Source organism: Chionomys nivalis, chromosome 14 (genome assembly GCF_950005125.1).
Source record: "Chionomys nivalis chromosome 14, mChiNiv1.1, whole genome shotgun sequence".
Lineage (NCBI taxonomy): Eukaryota > Metazoa > Chordata > Mammalia > Rodentia > Cricetidae > Chionomys > Chionomys nivalis.
Window position 1 is genome coordinate 9,919,774 of NC_080099.1, and position 18,872 is coordinate 9,938,645.

Genomic DNA, 18,872 nt, shown 5'->3' on the forward strand with positions numbered 1-18,872 from the left:
GCTGAGTACAGGCCTGCTGGGCATTTTCTTAATCAGTGATTGATGGGGGAGGGCCTAGTGCACTGTGGGTGGAGCCAGGTGGTCCTGGGTTCTATAAGAAAGCAGGCTGAGCAAGCCAAGAGGAGAGAGCCAGTAAGCAGCACTCCTTCATGGTTTCTACCCAGTTTGAGTTCCTGCCTCGCCTTCCCTCAATGGACTACGATTCGGAGTATGTAAGCCAAATAAGCCCGTCCTCCCCTACTTGCTTTTAGTCATGGTGTTTCATCACAGCAACAGAAACTCTAACCAGGACAAACTTCAACGCCATAGTTTTGTTTTAGGTAGGATTTCCTCTGGTGACAATAATTCCTCCAGGAGATGTAGTCTTAGCATTCCATTAAAGAAAGTCTTATCTCTCTGAGAGCAGAGTCATACATCCCTTGGTCTGACCTGAAGTCTGGGTGTGTGTCTTCTCTGCCTACAGGAATGCTGCTGGTTTTGGCACTTGCTCTCTGTTTTGCTGAGCCTGACATCACTCAGTGAGACCTCCAGGTCAGCCCAAGGAGGGACTTCCAGATGCCTTTTTCCTGAGCTGGCCCTTTGTTTCTCTGGTGACTTGAAGTAGGGAAGAAGAAATCTAGTTGGAAATAAAAGGTCAGAGTAAGCTGGGCACAGTGGTGCATGCTTATACCCCAGCACCAAGGAGGTGCCAGCAGAAGGATCAAGAATTCAAGGCCAGCCTGGCTTATACAAGGCTCTGGCTCAAAATACAAACTAAATAAGCAAACAAAAATTGCTAGAGCGGTGTGGAGCACACCTTTAATCCCAGCACTCGGGAGGCAGAGGCAAGCGGATCTCTGTGAGTTCAAGGTCAGCCAGGTCTACAGAGGAAGTTCTGAGATGAGACGGTTTGGGCTACCCAGAGAAACCCTCTCTCGAATAAAAAACAAACAAACAAACAAAAAATTAGTTTGAGCAACTGGACTGAGCTTTTCAGGGACACACGGCTCCAGAAAGAGATTTGTAGAAATGTACTAAACGAGACACCAATCTCTAAAGTTCCCCTATAGGCAGGCTCCTGGGGAGCTGCTTGAGACCCAGATGCTCTCCAAGCTTCTTGCTGTTCTGTGGTCTCAGTTCCTCTAGGGTTCCAAACGGAAGGGAGGCAAGGACAGGGCCTGAGGTCAGCTAGGAGCTCCGTGACCTGTTCAATGTACCACAGCCCAGAACCCTATGTGTCTGCCAACTGAATCTACTCAAACCCATAACTTTGGGGGAATGTATTAAGGTTTCATTACATAGCCTTGCATGATTAAATCATCAGCCTTAGGTGGATATAGTGCCTGCCTGAAATCCATAGGCAGAGGAGGCAGCAGGATCTTGAGTCCAAGGCCAGCCTAAGCTACACAGCAAGACCTTGTCTCAAACCAACGATCCCTGTTTTTGGCAATTGAGTCCCATCTCCAGTCCTCCTTTTCCTGGGATTGGGTGGTGAGGATGGAAGTGGGGGTGGAGGGTAGGGCTGAAAGTTCCACCCGGTACCTTCTTGAGGTTCTCTTTAGGGATCCTCCAAGGTCATGTCATTAGCATAACTGCAGGTAACGGGACTCCTACTGCTCCACAAATCCCCCAGGGTCAGGAAGCTGAGCCAGGACTTTCTACCGCCTGTTCCCTGGCATGTAGTTAAATACCACGCTGGGGAGGCAAAGGCAGGATGAGGGCCATTTCCGGACGCACAGGAGTCTAACCCTTTCTTCTCAAACTATTTTTCTTTTGTGGCCACTTGTCAGGAGCTCTCGAGGGTTGATTCCACTTGCCATTACCTTCCCCATGCTTTCCTTGCTTCTCCAAGAGCCTTCGGATGTAGCCTTTTCTTTCTCTAGAGCTTTGGCAAGTTTCTTGGGTAGCTGGTTCAAGTCCTTTGCTCCCTCTTCTCCGTACTGTCAGTGGGTAAGAAAAAGTCCAGCTTTCTTCCTTCCTTCCCTCCTATCATCCTTGCTTTTTTTTTTTTCCAAATTTTTTTGAAACAAGTTCTCAAGTACTTGGTCAGGAACTCATTATGTAGATCAGACTGGTCTTAAACTCACAGATATCCACTTGCCTCTGCCACGTGAGTGCTGGGATTAAAGGTGTGCGCCACTATGCCTGGCTTTGTTCCCCCTTCAAACCTAAACCTTATGTTAGAATCCTGAGGGTGGGTTTGTGGGGGACAGGGGAGTTGTTAGACCCCTTTCTTCCTACCCCAATGTGGTGACATTGAATGACTCTTCTGAATCACTGGTCTGCCAATAAAGCCCACTGTGCACAGTAGCCTGGCTTATTACAGCTGCCAGGGTCCAGACTCTGATCCCGACAACTCCAGCAGCGCTGGGAGCAGGCACCTGTCATGGAGGGGGATTATTTAAAGCAGTCAAAGGTCATGAACCGGGGATGGAGCTCACTGGTAGAGTCCTTGCTAGCACGCAGGATGACCCAGGTCTGCTCGGTGACACGGTATGAACTGGATAACTAGGCGAGGTGGCATGTGTCTGTAATTTCAGCCCTTGGGAAGTGGGGGCAGGAGAATCAGAAACCCTTAGCTATATAGCTAGAACAGAGAGAGGGACGGGCCGGCGGGGGGGGGGGGGACTTGTTGACAAATCAGAAACCATCTTTTGCATTTATTTCCATTTTCTTTCTTTGAAGAAGTTAGACTTGGGATTGGAGAGATGGCACAGCAGTTAAGAGCACTTGTTCTTGCAGAGGACCCAAGTTCAACTCCCAGCACCCACACGATAACTCATTTATGACAACCCGACTTTCTTCTGACCTCCCCAGCACCAGGCAAGCATGTGGGTACATATATACATGCAGACAAAACACTCACACACGTTAAATACATCTTAAAAAGAAAGCTAGTCCTTTCTATATGAACTAAGTTTCACTGGCTCAACAGACAAGAAAGAGGGCATGGGACTGTATCTCTGAGCACTTCACCCCAGCTAAGGAATGTCAACCGTCCTGCCAAGAGAAGAAAAAAGAGCTCTTCCCGGCCCTCTTGGCCACGTCCGGGTCCCACCTGATGACACCCTTCTGCACTGTTCCATTACGGCTCCACTTCCATGTGAACCTGTTCTGGGGGTAAAAAAAGGATCCCGATGAGATGGGAATGTCATGTGCTGTGTGCCTTGGGACTCCTGACATGTGCCTTGGGACACTGGCACCAGGATAGCCCTGATGTGTATGCTCTCTCCGAGCCAAGGATGGTTCTGGAAGCTTTCTATGCATTCCTCACTTCTTCACCCTCAAGAGCACCACGAGGCCATCCTTTGGCCAGTAAGGACTCCAAGGTTCAGCGAGATCACACAGTCGCTCTGCTGGAGACAGAGCCAGGTCCAAATTCAGACTTGCTACAGTTTGGATTCCTTTGACGGCTTCTAGATAGCCTTTCCTATGAGGATAAAGTGTGATTCTGGGGGAAGAAGTAAGCTAACTCTGCTCTGGAAGCCGTCCCTTGTCTGCGGTTCCATGGCTATCACAGTGTGGAGGCTTAGCCGTTCCCCAGAGTCCACTGCCTGTGCCTTTGACAGGGATTAAAAATACCACCAAGTTCATGGGGATGCTATGGGGTTGGACGAATAAATCCATTTAAATAGCATGGAATCTGTCATATAGTAAGTAATAAAAGCCATTATTATCTCATCCCCTCATTTTATTTACTTAGGACTGGAAAGCTCTTATGCCAATGCCAGTTAGCAAAGATGAATAGGATATATATATATATATACACACACATATAAAAGATACACACACATATATAATGGGATCAGCATATCAAAGAAATATCTGCACTTGCATGTTTATTGCAGCTCTATTTACAAGATATGAAAGTGATACAGAGAATATTGTTCAGCCATGAAATAAAATTCTACCATTTCTAGCAATTTGGAGGTTTGGGATATTAAATACAATATGTCAGGGACCACATGACAAGTGCTGAAACTTTGTATGTATGCTTTCACTTAAATGTCGCCACGTTAACTTTTCTGGGGGAAAAAGTATGGAAAAAAATAGGATACCTGTGACAGATCCAAGGAATGATCTCACCCAAGTCCAACTCAGTGGACCAATGAGTTTCCTGGCTTATATACGAGAGGAACATGCATGAGGGGTTACTTACAGGAGCTTGGGTGATTCAAAAACAGCTTTGTCACTGAAAGGTCCTATCTCGTCATGCATGGGGGCCTCAGGGAAGCTGTCCCATGGAGCCCTGCCTTCAGTTAACGCTCTATCACCTCACCCCACCACATGTACATACATGTATCATACACACACGCATAAATGTACATATACATACATATATACATATATGCGCGTGTGTATGTATGTACATATATGTATCTATATCCTAGAAACTCCCAAGATCATGTGACAACTTGGGGGTGGGGCAGGGCAGGGGGGAGTTACGCCTAGAATCCCAGGCTCAGGTCCTAAGGCACACCCCCGCTTTAACTAGGGTGTGCTAACACTCCTCTTACTGTTCCCACAGACCTAGTTGGCACTGTATTGTTCTGGGGTGTGGCCATGACTAGAGGGTCAAAGTTACTTCTGCTCCAAGGTGGTCATGGGATGGCCACCAAGGTGGTCATGGGATGGTCATGTTTTGGCTGGGGAAGACACAAGGGAGGGCCAGATGTAGAGAGATGTTCAGGGGTGCAGCTGAACAGGAGGAGCAGCTCACACTGTCTTCCATCAGTAGGGTGGGACAACCATGGTTGGTGACAATAAATTGAATAAAATGGTAGTAGAAAGGATTTTAAAAATCCTCAATACAAAAAAAGTCTGAGGTGATGGATATGCCAATTATGCTGACCTGACCACTCCATCGTACGTGTTTTGAAATGGTACACGGTACCCCACAAATAGTACAGTGATATGTGAATGAAACATACTTAAAAAGTCTTGAGAAAGGCCCAGCAAGAAGACTCAATGGGTAACTGTGCTTGCCTTGGAAGTTTGAGTTTGACTCTCAGAGCCCATTGTGGATGGAGAGAACAGACTCCCAAGGTTGTCTTCTGAGCATCCCCCCACCCTCAAAATAACAAGATGGTGATAAAAACAAATTCCGAAGGAGCTGGGGGAGCGGAGCGACTTAGTCTACGGAGGGAGCTGATGCTGACGGAGGTGTAGGCTCACTGCGTAGATTTTTCCAAATCTCTTTTTGAGGTATCTCACCCAAGATTTCACTTGTTTTTTCTTACACAGAGGCAATTTAATAACAGACATTGACTGTGAACTTTTTTCCTTCAGATGCTGTCGGAGAGGATGTGGTCACACCCCATAGCAAACAGAAGCTCCGAAGGCAGAGTGGGTCCCAGGTTCGGGGGTCTTGGTCTGGAGTGTGAGATGCAGGGCAATAACGAGCCAGGGGAGAGCTCTTCGCAGGTAGCCTTCACCCTCATCCCACCAGTCGCTGGTTTCTTTGCTAGAAAGACCAGAGACAACGGGGCGGTGGTGGCGCATGCCTTTAATCCCAGCACTCGGGAGGCAGAGGCAGGCGGATCTCTGTGAGTTCGAGACCAGCCTGGTCTACAAGAGCTAGTTCCAGGACAGGCTCCAAAACCACAGAGAAACCCTGTCTCGAAAAACGGAAAAAAAAAAAAAAAAAAAAAAAGACCAGAGAGGTAGAAAAGTAACTCCCACTGAAGGATGCTGAGACACGGCAGGTACCAAATCCATTTTCCCTTTAGCCTCTTGTCAATGGCGGATTTGTTTTCCCATCTTTTCTTTTTCTTTTCGTGGTGTGTGTTGTCTCCAGACTCCGCTACCAGAAACCAGTTTGGAAAACGGTTAGACCACTGTGTCTCAACACTAGAAAAAGCTCTGGGGACGGTGCTCAGGGGTGGAGCAGTTGCCTCTCATCTGTAGGAATCAAAGGGATCAGTTCAATTCCTGATTTTTTAAAAAAGGGGGGTTTTCTTCTCAAACCTTTTATATCCCTCCTCACCTCTAAAACCTGCGCTTTTAGGGAGTCAGACCTTGTGTCGTAAGGTTGTCCTCAGCATCAGTCTCTGGAGTTCTCTTCACTTGCCAAGTGGAAACCCACCCTATTCTCTACGGGTCCCGAGGCCCGCACGTGCCCTGCGCCCATTTTAAGAACAGGTCTGCCGGGTGCTGGTGGCGCACGCCTTTAATCCCAGCACTTGGGAGGCAGAGGCAGGCGGATCTCTGTGAGTTCGAGACCAGCCTGGTCTACAAGAGCTAGTTCCAGGACAGGAACCAAAAGCTACGGAGAAACCCTGTCTCGAAAAATCCAAAAAAAAAAAAAAAAAAAAAAAAAAGAAAAGAAAAGAAAAAAAGAAAAAAAGAACAGGTCTGCCAAACTCACAGCGGAGTATGTTACCCTTCCCAGGGCGCGCCAAACCCCGGAGTGACTCTGCAGAGGTGGAATTTTGGGCGTCGGAAGCGTGTGCGGGCCGAGCGGGGCCCCTGGAGGACGGTCCCGCCAGCAGGTGGCGCGCTAGCTGCTAGCCCCGCGCCGTTCCCGAGCCGAAACTTGAACAAGACGGTAGTGCGGGTGTCGGAGCCGAGGGGTTCCCGGAGCCGAGCTGTTGTGACCAGAGAAGGGAGCGGACACCCTGCCGGAGTGACTCTACGGTTCGGACATCGTGCGCTTCCTTCGGAAAAGCTTCGCGAGCGGGTGAGTCACTTGGGAAGCGGATTCCCGTGCTCTTAAGGCGATGGCCTTGGTTTGCATTGCTTGGCATTTTGGTTCACCGAGACCGACGTTTCTGGATGGAGGTGGCGGGCACAGCAGCAGTGGGTCCGCGCGAAAAGCCGGGAAAGCGGGCGCGCCGCAACCCGCGCTCACCGGAGGGCGGGCGCGCGTCCGTCCCCACCGCCAGATGGCGCTGTGCGGCTTGCTCCCGGCCGCCCGCCAGGCACTATGGGTTCCCGCCGCCGCGGCGGCCGCTCTAGCCGGCCGGCGCTGCTCTGTGGTTCCGGGCGGAAGTGAGGCGCAGAGCGGAACGGCCTCTGGTGACATTTTCTTGGTGCGGCGCGGACGCCTGAAGGGAATTGGTGTTGGAGGCTGCGGAGGCGGCGAGCTTTACTCTGCCCCCCCTCCCCCCTGCCGGGCCTCCAGCCGCGCTCCTCCGTTCGCCGCTGGGAGTTGTCTGAGGAGGAAGGGGGCGGCGGGGCCGCCGCGGCCCGAGTCAGCGGCCCGTCAGCGTCGCCCGGGGTGGGCGCGTGCCCCGTCGGGGCGCGCGGGGCCCGCTAGAAGGCACGGACGGCGGGGCGCAGGTGAGGCACAGCGAGGCGCGGGGTAGCGGCCTCGGCTGCGGGGCGAGCCGCGGGGCGGAGGCTGCGTGCCGATCCGGCGAGGCGCTTGCGGAGGCTGAGGGGAGCGGGCCGGGCTGAGAGGGCTCTGCGGCGTCCGAGCGTAGGGTCGCGACGGCGGAGGCGCGGCCGGGACCCCTCGCTCGCCCCGCTGCGGTGACCCTCCCGTCCTCTACCCGCCGAAGTGCCCTCCCCCCCGGCCGCTGGCCCCGAGAGGACGGCGGCTTGGAGGGACCGCAGCCCCCAGGCCGCAGAGTTGGCTTGGAACAACTTTCCCGAGCCCGGGCCCGGGGGGAGCGGCGGAGGCGACAGCCCCGCCAGCTCGGCGGCGGACGCCGGCGGGGACCCGAACCGCGGACAGCCCCCTCCGGCGGTGGCCTTGGGGGAGCGAGAAACGGCTTCCTTGGCTTGGTACCGGCCTCTGGCCGCTCCCGCGACTGGCGGTCCCCAGATGCCCCCAATCAGTGCGCCTGGGTCTGCGACGCAGACCTGCGAGTTTGTCAACTTTAGTTGAAGGCCAGCGCAGACGTAATCTGACGACCCCCGGATGAAGGACTCTTGCCTTCCCAGACTTCCCAGATTATTAGTCCTCCGCCTCCAGTATAATTTCTCACCGTTTATCTTAAAGCACTCAATTTTGTAGCATATTGTGTTCTTTTATGGAGCGGTCCGCCCCCCCCCCCCCCCACATCCGATTGGTATGCCATTCATTCTCACCTTTACCCCGTCGTTATCACAACCTAGAGGCTTAGCGGTTGAAGGAATGGACCCGTGCAGCCCTTCCAGATCCTTTACGGACCGCTTAGGCAGTTTGTGCTTGCAGTTCTCCGTTTGCGCTTTTTTGTATCTGAGTCTTTGCATCCATTTGGGTGAAAGTCTTACTGATGACGCTTTGTAAAGGTTGAGCCACTTAATTATTAATGCATCTGACCGTTTGCTTAGGTTATTACTGTGTAGTATCGTTAGGCGCATGCTAACCGTTTGAATCACTCTTTTCTCCTCTTGGGATATTTTAAGGATGGAGGCTATTAACCTTGTAATGTAGTTTTGCTGATTCTGGCGATCTGGGTTTGTTCAGTAATCAGAGCCTTTTGGTTTAACTAGCAGTTTAGACTTACAGTTGATGTGTATCTTCTGCTATCTTGAAGAATTATAGTAGTGACCTTTTTTCTTTCTATTTTGGAGATCATATTTATACGCTAATACAATGTTAAGTAGAGTGCATTGTGCATAGTAGATTGTCGATAAATGTGTAATTACTAATTAAATTGGAATTAAGGAAGCCAAATTCGACTTGACTTCAGTGACCCACATACTTTCAAAATAATTTGAATGAAATTTTAATTCATTTTTATTACATGAGAAAGAAAAATATTTTTAACCTATAAATTTTTTTTTTTTTTAGAGTGCTTCTCAGTGATGCTGTTGTTTTGGTTTTTCAAGACCTGGTTTCGCTATGTAGCTCTGGCTGTCTCTGTCTTCCAAGTGTTGGGATTAAAGGCATATGCCACCACTACTGTGTAATATTGTATTCTTAATATGATAACTTACACTCTGTTTCTGTCTCACCCCCCGTCAAACACTGAGAGTGTATGTGTGACAGGATCTTGTGTAACGCAGGCTGTTTTTTTTTTTTTTTTAATTTATTTTTTATTTTTTTATTTTTTTGGTTTTTCGAGACAGGGTTTCTCTGTGGTTTTGGAGCCTGTTCTGGAACTAGCTCTTGTAGACCAGGCTGGTCTCGAACTCACAGAGATCCGCCTGCCTCTGCCTCCCGAGTGCTGGGATTAAAGGCGTGCGCCACCACCGCCCGGCTGCAGGCTGGTTTTGAACTCCTGATTCTTCTTCCACCTTCCAAATGCTAGGGTTCGTCACCCTGCCCTGCTTCATCTTAATGTAGGTGTAAACATCAAAGTAAATGTATGAGATCTGAGAGATGAGAGGACTGAGTCTGGCAGACTCTTTAGAGTCTCACCTTGTAGCTCAGGCCAGTCTCAGTCCTCTTGCCTCAGCCTCCTGAGTGCTCGAATTTCTTTTTGATTTGAATGAAAGTTTTATGTTTGGGTGATGCATGGTTTCATTAAGTGGAGGTCAGAGGAGTCTGTGGGAGTTGGTTCTTTCCCAAGGATTGCTGGGAAGTCTTTAACCTGCAGAGCCATCTTGCTGGCTCCATAAGTAAGATTCTTAATGGGACGCACCTCAACTTTGTAGAAAGAGGATTGGATTTTGGAACAAGAAACTTGTCCATCATTTGCTTCATATTAAGTTCACAATTCAGCTTGTTCAACCTTTTTTGGTGTGTATGTGACAGGGAGGGGCAGGGTCCAGACTGGCCATGAATTTGTGGCAGTTCCTCTTCCTCTGCCTCTGAAGTGCTAGATTGCAGGCATGTGCCATTGCTCCTGGCATTGTTTACTCTTCATGCGTTCCTATGAGACTGTTTTATGTGACTAATTCAAGCCCTACATGATAAAGATAAGTTTAACTAACTTTCAAATATAATGCAATTCTGCTGGAGCTCTGTGCTCAGTGTATGGCCTTTAAAGAATTTGCTCATAAGCCGGGCGGTGGTGGCGCACGCCTTTAATCCCAGCACTCGGGAGGCAGAGGCAGGCGGATCTCTGTGAGTTCGAGACCAGCCTGGTCTACAGAGCTAGTTCCAGGACAGGCTCCAAAGCCACAGAGAAACCCTGTCTCGAAAAAAAAAAAAAAAATTTGCTCATAGTATTTGTGTTGACATTGATACTTCTGAATTTCTTTATATTTATATTTCTGGTATTGATACTTTAAATCTCTTTACTGAGCCAGGTGTGATGACTTAATGCCTGTAATCCAAACTGAGGCAAGAAGATTGCTTTGAGTTCAAGGCCAACATGGGAGACACAGTGAGATTCAGGACTGCCTAGTGTGGGACTGAACTTCAAAAACAAATCTGTTTACTACATAACTAATAATTTCTGTGAGCTTGTGTAGTTACTCATTATTCAAGAAATTGTTTTGCTGGGATCCCTAATTGTACAGTTTTGCTCCAACATGTGCATAAATATACAGGCTGGATGGTCAAGTTGAGTGTTTTTCTCCCATTTTAAAGCTTGGATGTAGTAGCAACCCAATCCTTATTTTGGTAATTTTAATAATTATCTCAGACTTTTATTTTCCTGCATGTAACTAGGCGTACACTTGAAACTCTGCAAAAGCTAAAAATATATTGTTAATGTGTGTTCTCTTGAAGCATACTGATTTTAGTATATTACTTTTTTATTTTTAAAATTTTTTTTTGAGACAAGGTTTCTTTATATAGCTGTGGCTGGTCTAGAACTCACTATGTAGACACCAGGCTGGCTTCGAATTCATAGAGATCTACCTGCCTCTGTCTCCTGACCACACCCAGTGATTTTAATATACTGCTTTAATAAAGATTTAGGGCTCAATTTTTCTTTGTTAACTATAATTATGTAGACAAAATGAAATAGAGATAATAACATGAGTAAAATAGTGATATCTAGAGAGATATGGAGAAAAAGACAAAATATTCATGTGGGACGTACGTGTGTGTGTGTGTGTGTGTGTGTGTGTGAGAGAGAGAGAGAGAGAGAGAGACAGAGACAGAGAGACAGAGACACAGAGAGAAAAATCTACTTTGTTGTCTTGGCTGGCCTGCTTCTGCCTTCCCAGTGCTGGGATTAAAGGTATGCACCGCCACTCTCTGGCTTTACATGTCACCTCTTTATCCTTATCCTGAAACTTTTGATTGTTAGCTTTTGCCAGCAGTTCCATAGAGCTGTGATGGAACAAGCTCAAGAAGCCTCAAGTTTTTTGTACTTAAAAGTTTGAGATAAGTTTCCAGAAAAGCTTCCTGAAAGGGACCAGCCTAAGTGGAATCATGAGTATCAAATTCTGAGTTGCTCAGTGTAGCCAGAGCCTTGAACTTTCAGAGGGGTGGCTGTGGTAAATAGAGATAGGGCCAAGTTGTGAAGGTTTCTTAGTTTGCTAATGGGTTGTGAATTTTTCATTAAGATGTCCCTTCCCGCCTCAGTTGGAATAAAAACTCAATTAAAGACAGAGTCATCTAGCCCAGGCTGGCCTGGGATTTGTGATCCTCTACTTAGTGTTCAGAGTGTGGGAATTACTGGTAGAAACTACTGTATGTCTGATGAAGTAGGAATTCTTTGGTTTATTTATTTTTCCTTTCTATTTACTTGTGTGTGTCATAGTGCTTGTATGGAGAGCAGGGACAACCATGTTGGTTGGTTCCAGGGATGAAATTCTTCAGGATTGGTACCAAGTTCCTTTACCCACTAAGCCTTCTTATTAGCCTAGGAAGTCTTTGGTCTTGTTTTCAGTTTTCTCCCCAGTGCTGGGGATTGAACTCAGGTATTGTGTATGCTAGGAAAGCAAACTGTCACTGAGCTCTCACTGCCCTGCTCCTAGTAAATTTGCTTTGATCCTTGATTATCAGGCTAAAGAAATTTGATTTTTAGCCGGGCGGTGGTGGCGCACGCCTTTAATCCCAGCACTCGGGAGGCAGAGGCAGGCGGATCTCTGTGAGTTCGAGACCAGCCTGGTCTACAAGAGCTAGTTCCAGGACAGGCTCCAAAACCACAGAGAAACCTTGTCTCGAAAAACCAAAAAAAAAAAAAAAAAAAAAAAAGAGAGAGAAATTTGATTTTTTTAATTTAAAAACTTTTTTAGCTCTTTGTGTGTGTGTGTCTGTCTCTCTGTGTGTGTCTGACGAGTGGGGAGATAAGAATCTGTTCTCTCCTACCATGTGAGCTCCTGGATCACAGACAGGTTGTCAGGTTTGGTTGCTCTATTAGTCACTGTTCTATTGGTGTGAAGAGACATCATGACGAAGGCAGTTTATAGAGGAAAGCAGTGTTTAATGGAGACTTGCTTACAGTTTCAGAGGGAAGTCCACGATCATCGTAGTGGGGAGCATGGTGGAAGGCAGGCAGGCTCTGGATCAGTGGCTAAGATAGTGCATTCTGATTTACAAGCAGGAGCCAGAGAAGGGGACAGGGGAGATTGAGACTGGTCCTGGCCTTATTTTTGAAATCTCAAAACCCACTCCCAGTGACACACCTGCCCCAACAAGACCACAGCTCCTAATCCTTCCTCAGACAGCTTCACCAACTAGGTACCTAGTGATCAGTATATGAATGTCTGGGTCACTACCACAGGGGCAAAGTGTCTCTGCTGAGCTGACTCACTGGCCCTGGTAGTTTTTTCTTTAGTTGCTTTGAATTTGACTATTGTCACGAAACTTTATAAAAAGTTTTTGTTTGTCTTTGTCTTTTAAATATACCTACTTTAATTCTTTCAGAACTCATTACTGAACTTAAGGGAAGTGTGGGATTGCTGTTCATTCGGGTTTCACACTCAGCCTACAGGGCCTTGTAAAAGGAAGGAACAGGGTGAGCTAAGAAACTATCTTCTTTTCAGTGTTTCTGCACTACTAGAAGAGGAAACATGAGAAACTATACATACATACACACATGTATGCATACACACATATGTACAGACTTTTTGAGAAGTAGTAACAGCAGCTGACAGTTTCTAATGTGACTTTATTTTTTTTAAATATTTTATGGTTTATTTAACTTTATTTTTTATGTGCATTGGTACAAAGGTGTTAGATCCCCTGCAACTGGATCTTCAGACAGTTGTGAGCTGCCATGTGGGTGCTGGGAATTGAACCCAGGTCCTCTGGAAGAGCAGTCAGTACTCTTAACCACTGAGCCATCTCTCCAGCCCCTCTAATGTGATTTTAAAATACTTTAGCCTATATGACAGATTTGGTCAGTTCTATTCAGGGATTTCTGGATTTGACTTGGTTTCTGTAAATGTCTTTGTTTAAAATAAGGAATTTGTCTTTACTCAGCCAATAGGTAGGTACTGTAAATTCATAAAGTATGAACCTGGCTTTATTTACACATTTATCTGAAATTTTTTCATAGTTATTAGATGAAGATTAATGAAAAGTAAGTCTTATCAGCAAATCCTACTTGGTGTGAATATGGGTGAATTTTACAAAGCAGTTAACTTAAAACCCCATTTACTGAATGCTGAAGTGCTAGTGGGGATGGGTACGTGATAAAGAAATTGTTTCTAGCTAAGGAAATGATTCTAGTGAACCAGATGATTCCTAAGTCCCCTTCCTGCCTTAGAATGTGAGCAGAGGAAGTATACTCTAAGGGGCAGCACTCACAGCAATTGTAGGCCAAAGCTGTTCTTTTCCTCTCTGAGCCAGTCTTCAGTAGGATGTTGAAAGCAGCATCTTTCTTAGAGACGCTAAGCTTTAAACAAATGACTGGGTACCTTTTTAAATGTACGGCCAGTTGCTGTGCAAACTGCATTTCCTTCACCTGAATTCAGGTCTGTGTATTAATTAATTAGTTTAGGTGGTTGTTCAAAGAGCATCAATGGTAAACCTGTTAATATTTTGGAGTAGCTATATTAATTTGGGGGGGGGCAGTTTGAGACAAGGTTTCTCTGGTAACAGCCCTGAATGCCCTGGGACTCGCTTCATAGACCAGACTGGCCTTGAACTCACAGAGATCCACCTTAGTTAAAGGCACATGCCACTATGCCCACTGCTATATTGAAAAATTTAAAATGATTTTATTATTTCTGTTTATATGTATGTGTGTGTTTATTTGTGTAAATGTGTGCCGCCAGTTTGTGTTTTCTCAAGGAGGACCAGAAAAAGGTGTTGGGTTTTCTGGAATTGAAGCTATAGGCAGTTGTAAAGTGCCATGTGGGTGCTGGGGGCTGAACTGGTGTCCTTTGGGAGAGCAGTCAGCACTCTGAGCTGCGGAGCCATCCCTCCAACCCTGGAGCCCGGGAGCAGCTGTTTCTAAGAATGCGTTTAGAATTGTGGTTAGTCAATAAATTGAGTTTTTATTGGCATGGTTGACATTACAGAACTAAGATCACTGACATTAGAATTTTTTGTAAATGGAGTTGTCAGATCTTTAGAATCTATCTATCTATCTATCTATCTATCTATCTATCTATCTATCTATCTATCTATCTATCTATCTATCTATTATGTATTCAACATTCTGCCTCCATGTATGCCCACATGCCAGAAGAGGGCACCAGATCTCATTACAGATGGTTGTGAGCTACCATGTGGTTGCTGGTAATTGAACTCAGGACCTCTGGAAGAACAACCATCGCTCTTAACCATTGAGCCATCTCTCCAGCCCCTAGAAATAACTTTTTATGATGTTTAGAGTCAGTATTTTGTTAGCTGCTTTATAATTAGATAAAGGTATTAGCGATAGAGAAGTCGGGTGTGGAGTATAAAACTCTAGGAGAACAAGGTTGTTTTCCTTTCCGTGTTAAGAACAAAATCCTCATCTAGTTGATTTTAAAGTGTGTTTTCTGAATGCCTTAGTTTTTTTTTTATTTATTGATTTATTATGTATACAATATTCTGTCTGTGTGTATGCCTGAAGGCCAGAAGAGGGACCAGACCTCATCACAGATGGTTGTGAGCCACCATGTGGTTGCTGGGAATTGAACTCAGGACCTTTGGAAGAGCAGGCAATGCTCTTAACCTCTGAGCCATCTCTCCAGCCCCCTGCCTTAGTTTTTTTAAAATACATTTTTTTATTGATATTTATTGAGCTCTACATTTTTCTCTGCTCCCCTCCCTGCCTTTCCCCTCCCTCCTTCAATCCTCCCCCAAGGTTCCCATTCTCCCAATTTACTCAGGAGATCTTGTCTTTTTCTACTTTCTACTTCCCATGTAGATTAGATCTATGTAAGTCTCTCTTAGTGCCTGCATTGTTGTCTAAATTCTCTGGGATTGTGGTTTGTAGGCTGACTTTCTTTGCTTTATGTTTAAAAACCACCCATGAGTTCGAGACCAGCCTGGTCTACAAGAGTTAGTTCCTGGACAGGCTCCAAAACCACAGAGAAACCCTGTCTCGAAAAACCAAAAAAAAAAAAAAAAAAAAAAAAAAAGAAATGTAAAGCTTGTGTCTTAAATTATTTTTGATTTATGGTAATGGTGCTTTAGAATGAGTGCTTTAGGATTTCTCTCATCAGCTGCAGTGCTTTTTGCAGTTGGTATCTTCCTTCGCCTCCTACCTGATGCTGGTTTGTTCACAGTCCTGGTGGAGGGCCAGGTACATGCTAGAAGCGGTAGTATCTGCAGTATGAAGTGATTTGAGCAGCTGTTATCACTCTTGGCCTATTTATAGGGCTTGTATCAGTGGAGAAAAGGCTGGCTGGCAGGCATGCAAAGTTGCCTTCCTGGTTGCTGTCTGACAGTTTATATTTCCAAGCTTGTTAGGGCAGATCCAGCATGTTACTGATAACTCCATTCAGCTTTATTAATTTTAGTGTTTCTTTTATGTACTCCAGCCATTTGGCACTCATTTCCCAGTCACCTTCACCCTCACAGTAAGAAAGACCAAACAACTGTTAATCACAGTGAAGGATAAGTTTAATACTTTCTAGTGTCATATGGGAGCATTCAGGGTTCTTCATTATTTCATAAGCATATTGTTATTTAGACCAAATGCAGTCTTCGTATTGTAGTAATCTCTAGTTCCTCTCTTTTTCTTTACACATCATTTCTGAAGAAACTGAAACTTTCCTGTAGTCTGAATTTGTTAGTTCTATTCCTGCAATGGTGGTAAGCATGTTCTTCTGGCTTGTGCATTGCTAACTGATGTCTTCTGTTTAGAGAGTAGTAGATCTGGTTCAGTTTCTGTGATGTATAGTCTTTGTCAGTTTTTTTTTTCTTGGATGGCTAGGAGACTTTATAGTTAATGTTGAGTGTTTCCCTCAGGAGGCACATATTTTATTTTGTCCGTGATGTTAGCTGCTGTTGATGGTCATTGTCCAGTTCCATTAATGAATTTCTTTTGTTTCATCATTTCCAGTTGGGAGTCTCTGTGTGTGTGGTGTGTTGTTTGTAACCTCTTTAATTTCTTCCCTCTGAGAGTTGGGGAAGGATGCTCTCTGTGGAGCAGAGAGCTCGTTGCAATTCTGTAGGTGTTTTAATTTCAGTTCTAATCTTTGCTTTCTGCACAGTTCACATTATCTGTGCTACATATTCTCATTGGAAAAACTAACCTAAAATCCTTGCAAATAATTGAAAGTTGTTGGAAGATAAAGTTGTTACTGTGTTGGTACTTAAGAGTGTTGTTGTTACTGGGCTCGGTGGCACAGGCCTGTAACTCTAGCACTAGGGAGGTGTAAGCAGAAAGATCAAGAGTTCAAGGCTAATCTGGGCTACACGAAGCCCTGACTTAAAAAAAACAAAAGTTTTTGAAGCAGTGTATTTGTTGTGACTATAGTCTGAGAAATTAGATAAGTCAGGTATTAATATTCTTAGATGATGCTAGTGTTGCATTTCTCCACCTAAAACATTTCACAGCTGCCTGTACTATGTGTGTGCGTGCGTGCGTGTGTGTATGGGGGTGTTGGAGATTGAACCTAGGTTTTGTGCATGCTGGGTAAAATACTCTGCTTAATGGGCTACACCTCTAGGCCTTGCCATTCATTCATTCATTCATTCATTCATTCATTCATTCATTCATTCATTGTGAATATATAGCCTGCATGTAAGTATGTGCTCTATGTGTTCTGGTGAAGGTCAGAAGAAGGTATAGAATTCCCTGGAATTGGAGGTTTGGGTTGTGGGCCACCACCCAGCAAAATCTGGGTCCTCTGTAAGCAGCAAGTACTCTTAACCTCTGAGCCATCTCTTCAGCCCTAGGCCCTGTTGTGTTTTTTTTTGTTTTGTTTTTTTTTTTTTTTGTTTGTTTTTTTAACACAGAATCTCTGAAGTTCAGGCTGTCCTTGAACTCAGTCCTGCTTGTGCCTTTGGTGTGTTGGGTAGGTGTGTCATTGCCTGATTACAGTACTGCACCAAGAGCCAGCTTGTCTAACGATGGGTAAAATAACATGTCTTTCATTTTTTCCAGTGTTAGAGCTGGAACCCAGGACCTTGTTCATCCTAGGCAATTATTCTCTTCATCACCAAAACTGCATACCTAGCCTGTGAAATACATTAAATCTTTTTGTGGCAATCAGTTCCCAGAGCAGCAGGAAGGAAGCAGATGCACAGTACTGTTTGAAAGCCTTGCTTCATTCTAGTTTTGTCTCCATGTTTCCTGCTTTTGTTTCTTGTGATAAAAAGACTAAGTGAGCAGAGCTAGTAGTACAGCCTGGTCTACATATCAAGTTCCAGGGCTGTATAATGAGGCTTTGCCTAAAAAACAACAGAACTCCCAAACTAGAATCTGCAGACATCTTTACTTGACTTTTTTTTTTTTTTTTTTTAAACCTGAGAACTTGATATGTGGACCAGGCTAGCCTTGCTTTCAGATTCACTGGCCTCTACCTCTCAATGCTGGGATTAAAAACATGGACCACCACACTAGATAACGTTTTTATTATACATTTTAATAACCCAGACAAAGGGACTGCAGAAGTAATCTTAATACTCACAACTTGTTCTTTTTCTGGATTTTTCTTTTCTTTTTTTCTTTTTCTGTTTTTTGAGATAGTCCTCTCTCTCTACATAGCCCTGGCTGCCCTGAACTCACCATGCAGACCAGGCAGGCCTGCTTCTTCCTCTTAAGTGCTGGGATTAAAGGTGTGCATCACCATGTCTGGCCACAGCTTGTTCTTAAGAATCTTTTTCTTCCCTTTTTTCTTCTTTTGGCTCTTGGTTCCAGCTATTAGAGAAATATGTGTATAAGACAGAGGACAGTGTGTAGGAATCAGGTCTTTTCCTCCATTCTCTGGGCCCAAGAGATCAAACTTAGATTTCCAAGTTTGGCAATAGGTGTCTTCACCTGCTGAGCCATCTTGCCATCCCAAAGGTGTTTGTTTTTGTTTATATTTTTATACCATTTTTTCAGTATAGTATTAAAGTATGCAAGGGATTAATTTTCCCCAATCAGTTAAGACAGTGGTGGTTTTTATGTTTTTACAGGAATGTTATCAAAAACAGTATTTACAGTCATAAAGTAGTATAGTATTTGTTTATAATAGTAGTCTGTACTAATTGAGCCAAAAATCTAGACAAGGGTATTACATACTGCTTATATATCCTGTAGCTGCTGTCCTTTTTTTTTTTTTTAGAACCTTTTTTTAAAAAAATATTTATTATGTATACAATGTTCTGTCTGTATGCCTGCAGGCCAGAAGAGGGCACCAAACCTCATTGCAGATGGTTGTGAGCCACCATGTGGTTGCTGGGAATTGAACTCAGGACCTTTGGAAGAGCAGGCAATGCTCTTAACTGCTGAGCCATCTCTCCAGCCCTGTAGCTGCTGTTTTGAAAAAGTAATTTATTTCTAAAGCCTTGTGTTGTTATGTTAAAACACGTTTATAGGTAAAGTCAGTGCTCAGAGAAAATAAGCCAGAATATTAAGATTCTATTTTAATACTTTAAAAAAGGTATTTTAAGAATATATTTTTATATGTATGCGTGTTTGCCTGCTTGTCTGTGTGCACTGTGTGTGCACATGTGCATGTGTGTATGTATGTATGTAGGTGCTTTGGGGGCCAGGAGAGGGCATGGGAACCCCTTGGGACTGGAGTTA

At 45.1% G+C, this 18,872-nt stretch overlaps 1 protein-coding gene across 3 annotated transcripts in view; it reads left to right on the forward strand.

Moving 5' to 3' along the window:
* The first annotated feature begins 6,550 nt into the window (after positions 1-6,550).
* Ark2n (arkadia (RNF111) N-terminal like PKA signaling regulator 2N) overlaps positions 6,551-18,872 on the forward strand; it is a 76,113-nt gene continuing 63,791 nt past the window's right edge. For 2 of the 3 annotated variants that reach the window (XM_057788436.1, XM_057788434.1), the window contains exon 1: positions 7,008-7,260. The gene's annotated coding sequence lies outside the window, so the exon portion shown is untranslated. Of the gene's footprint in view, positions 6,659-7,007; positions 7,261-18,872 lie in introns of those variants that run through there. The other variant, XM_057788435.1, reaches the window with a different exon arrangement.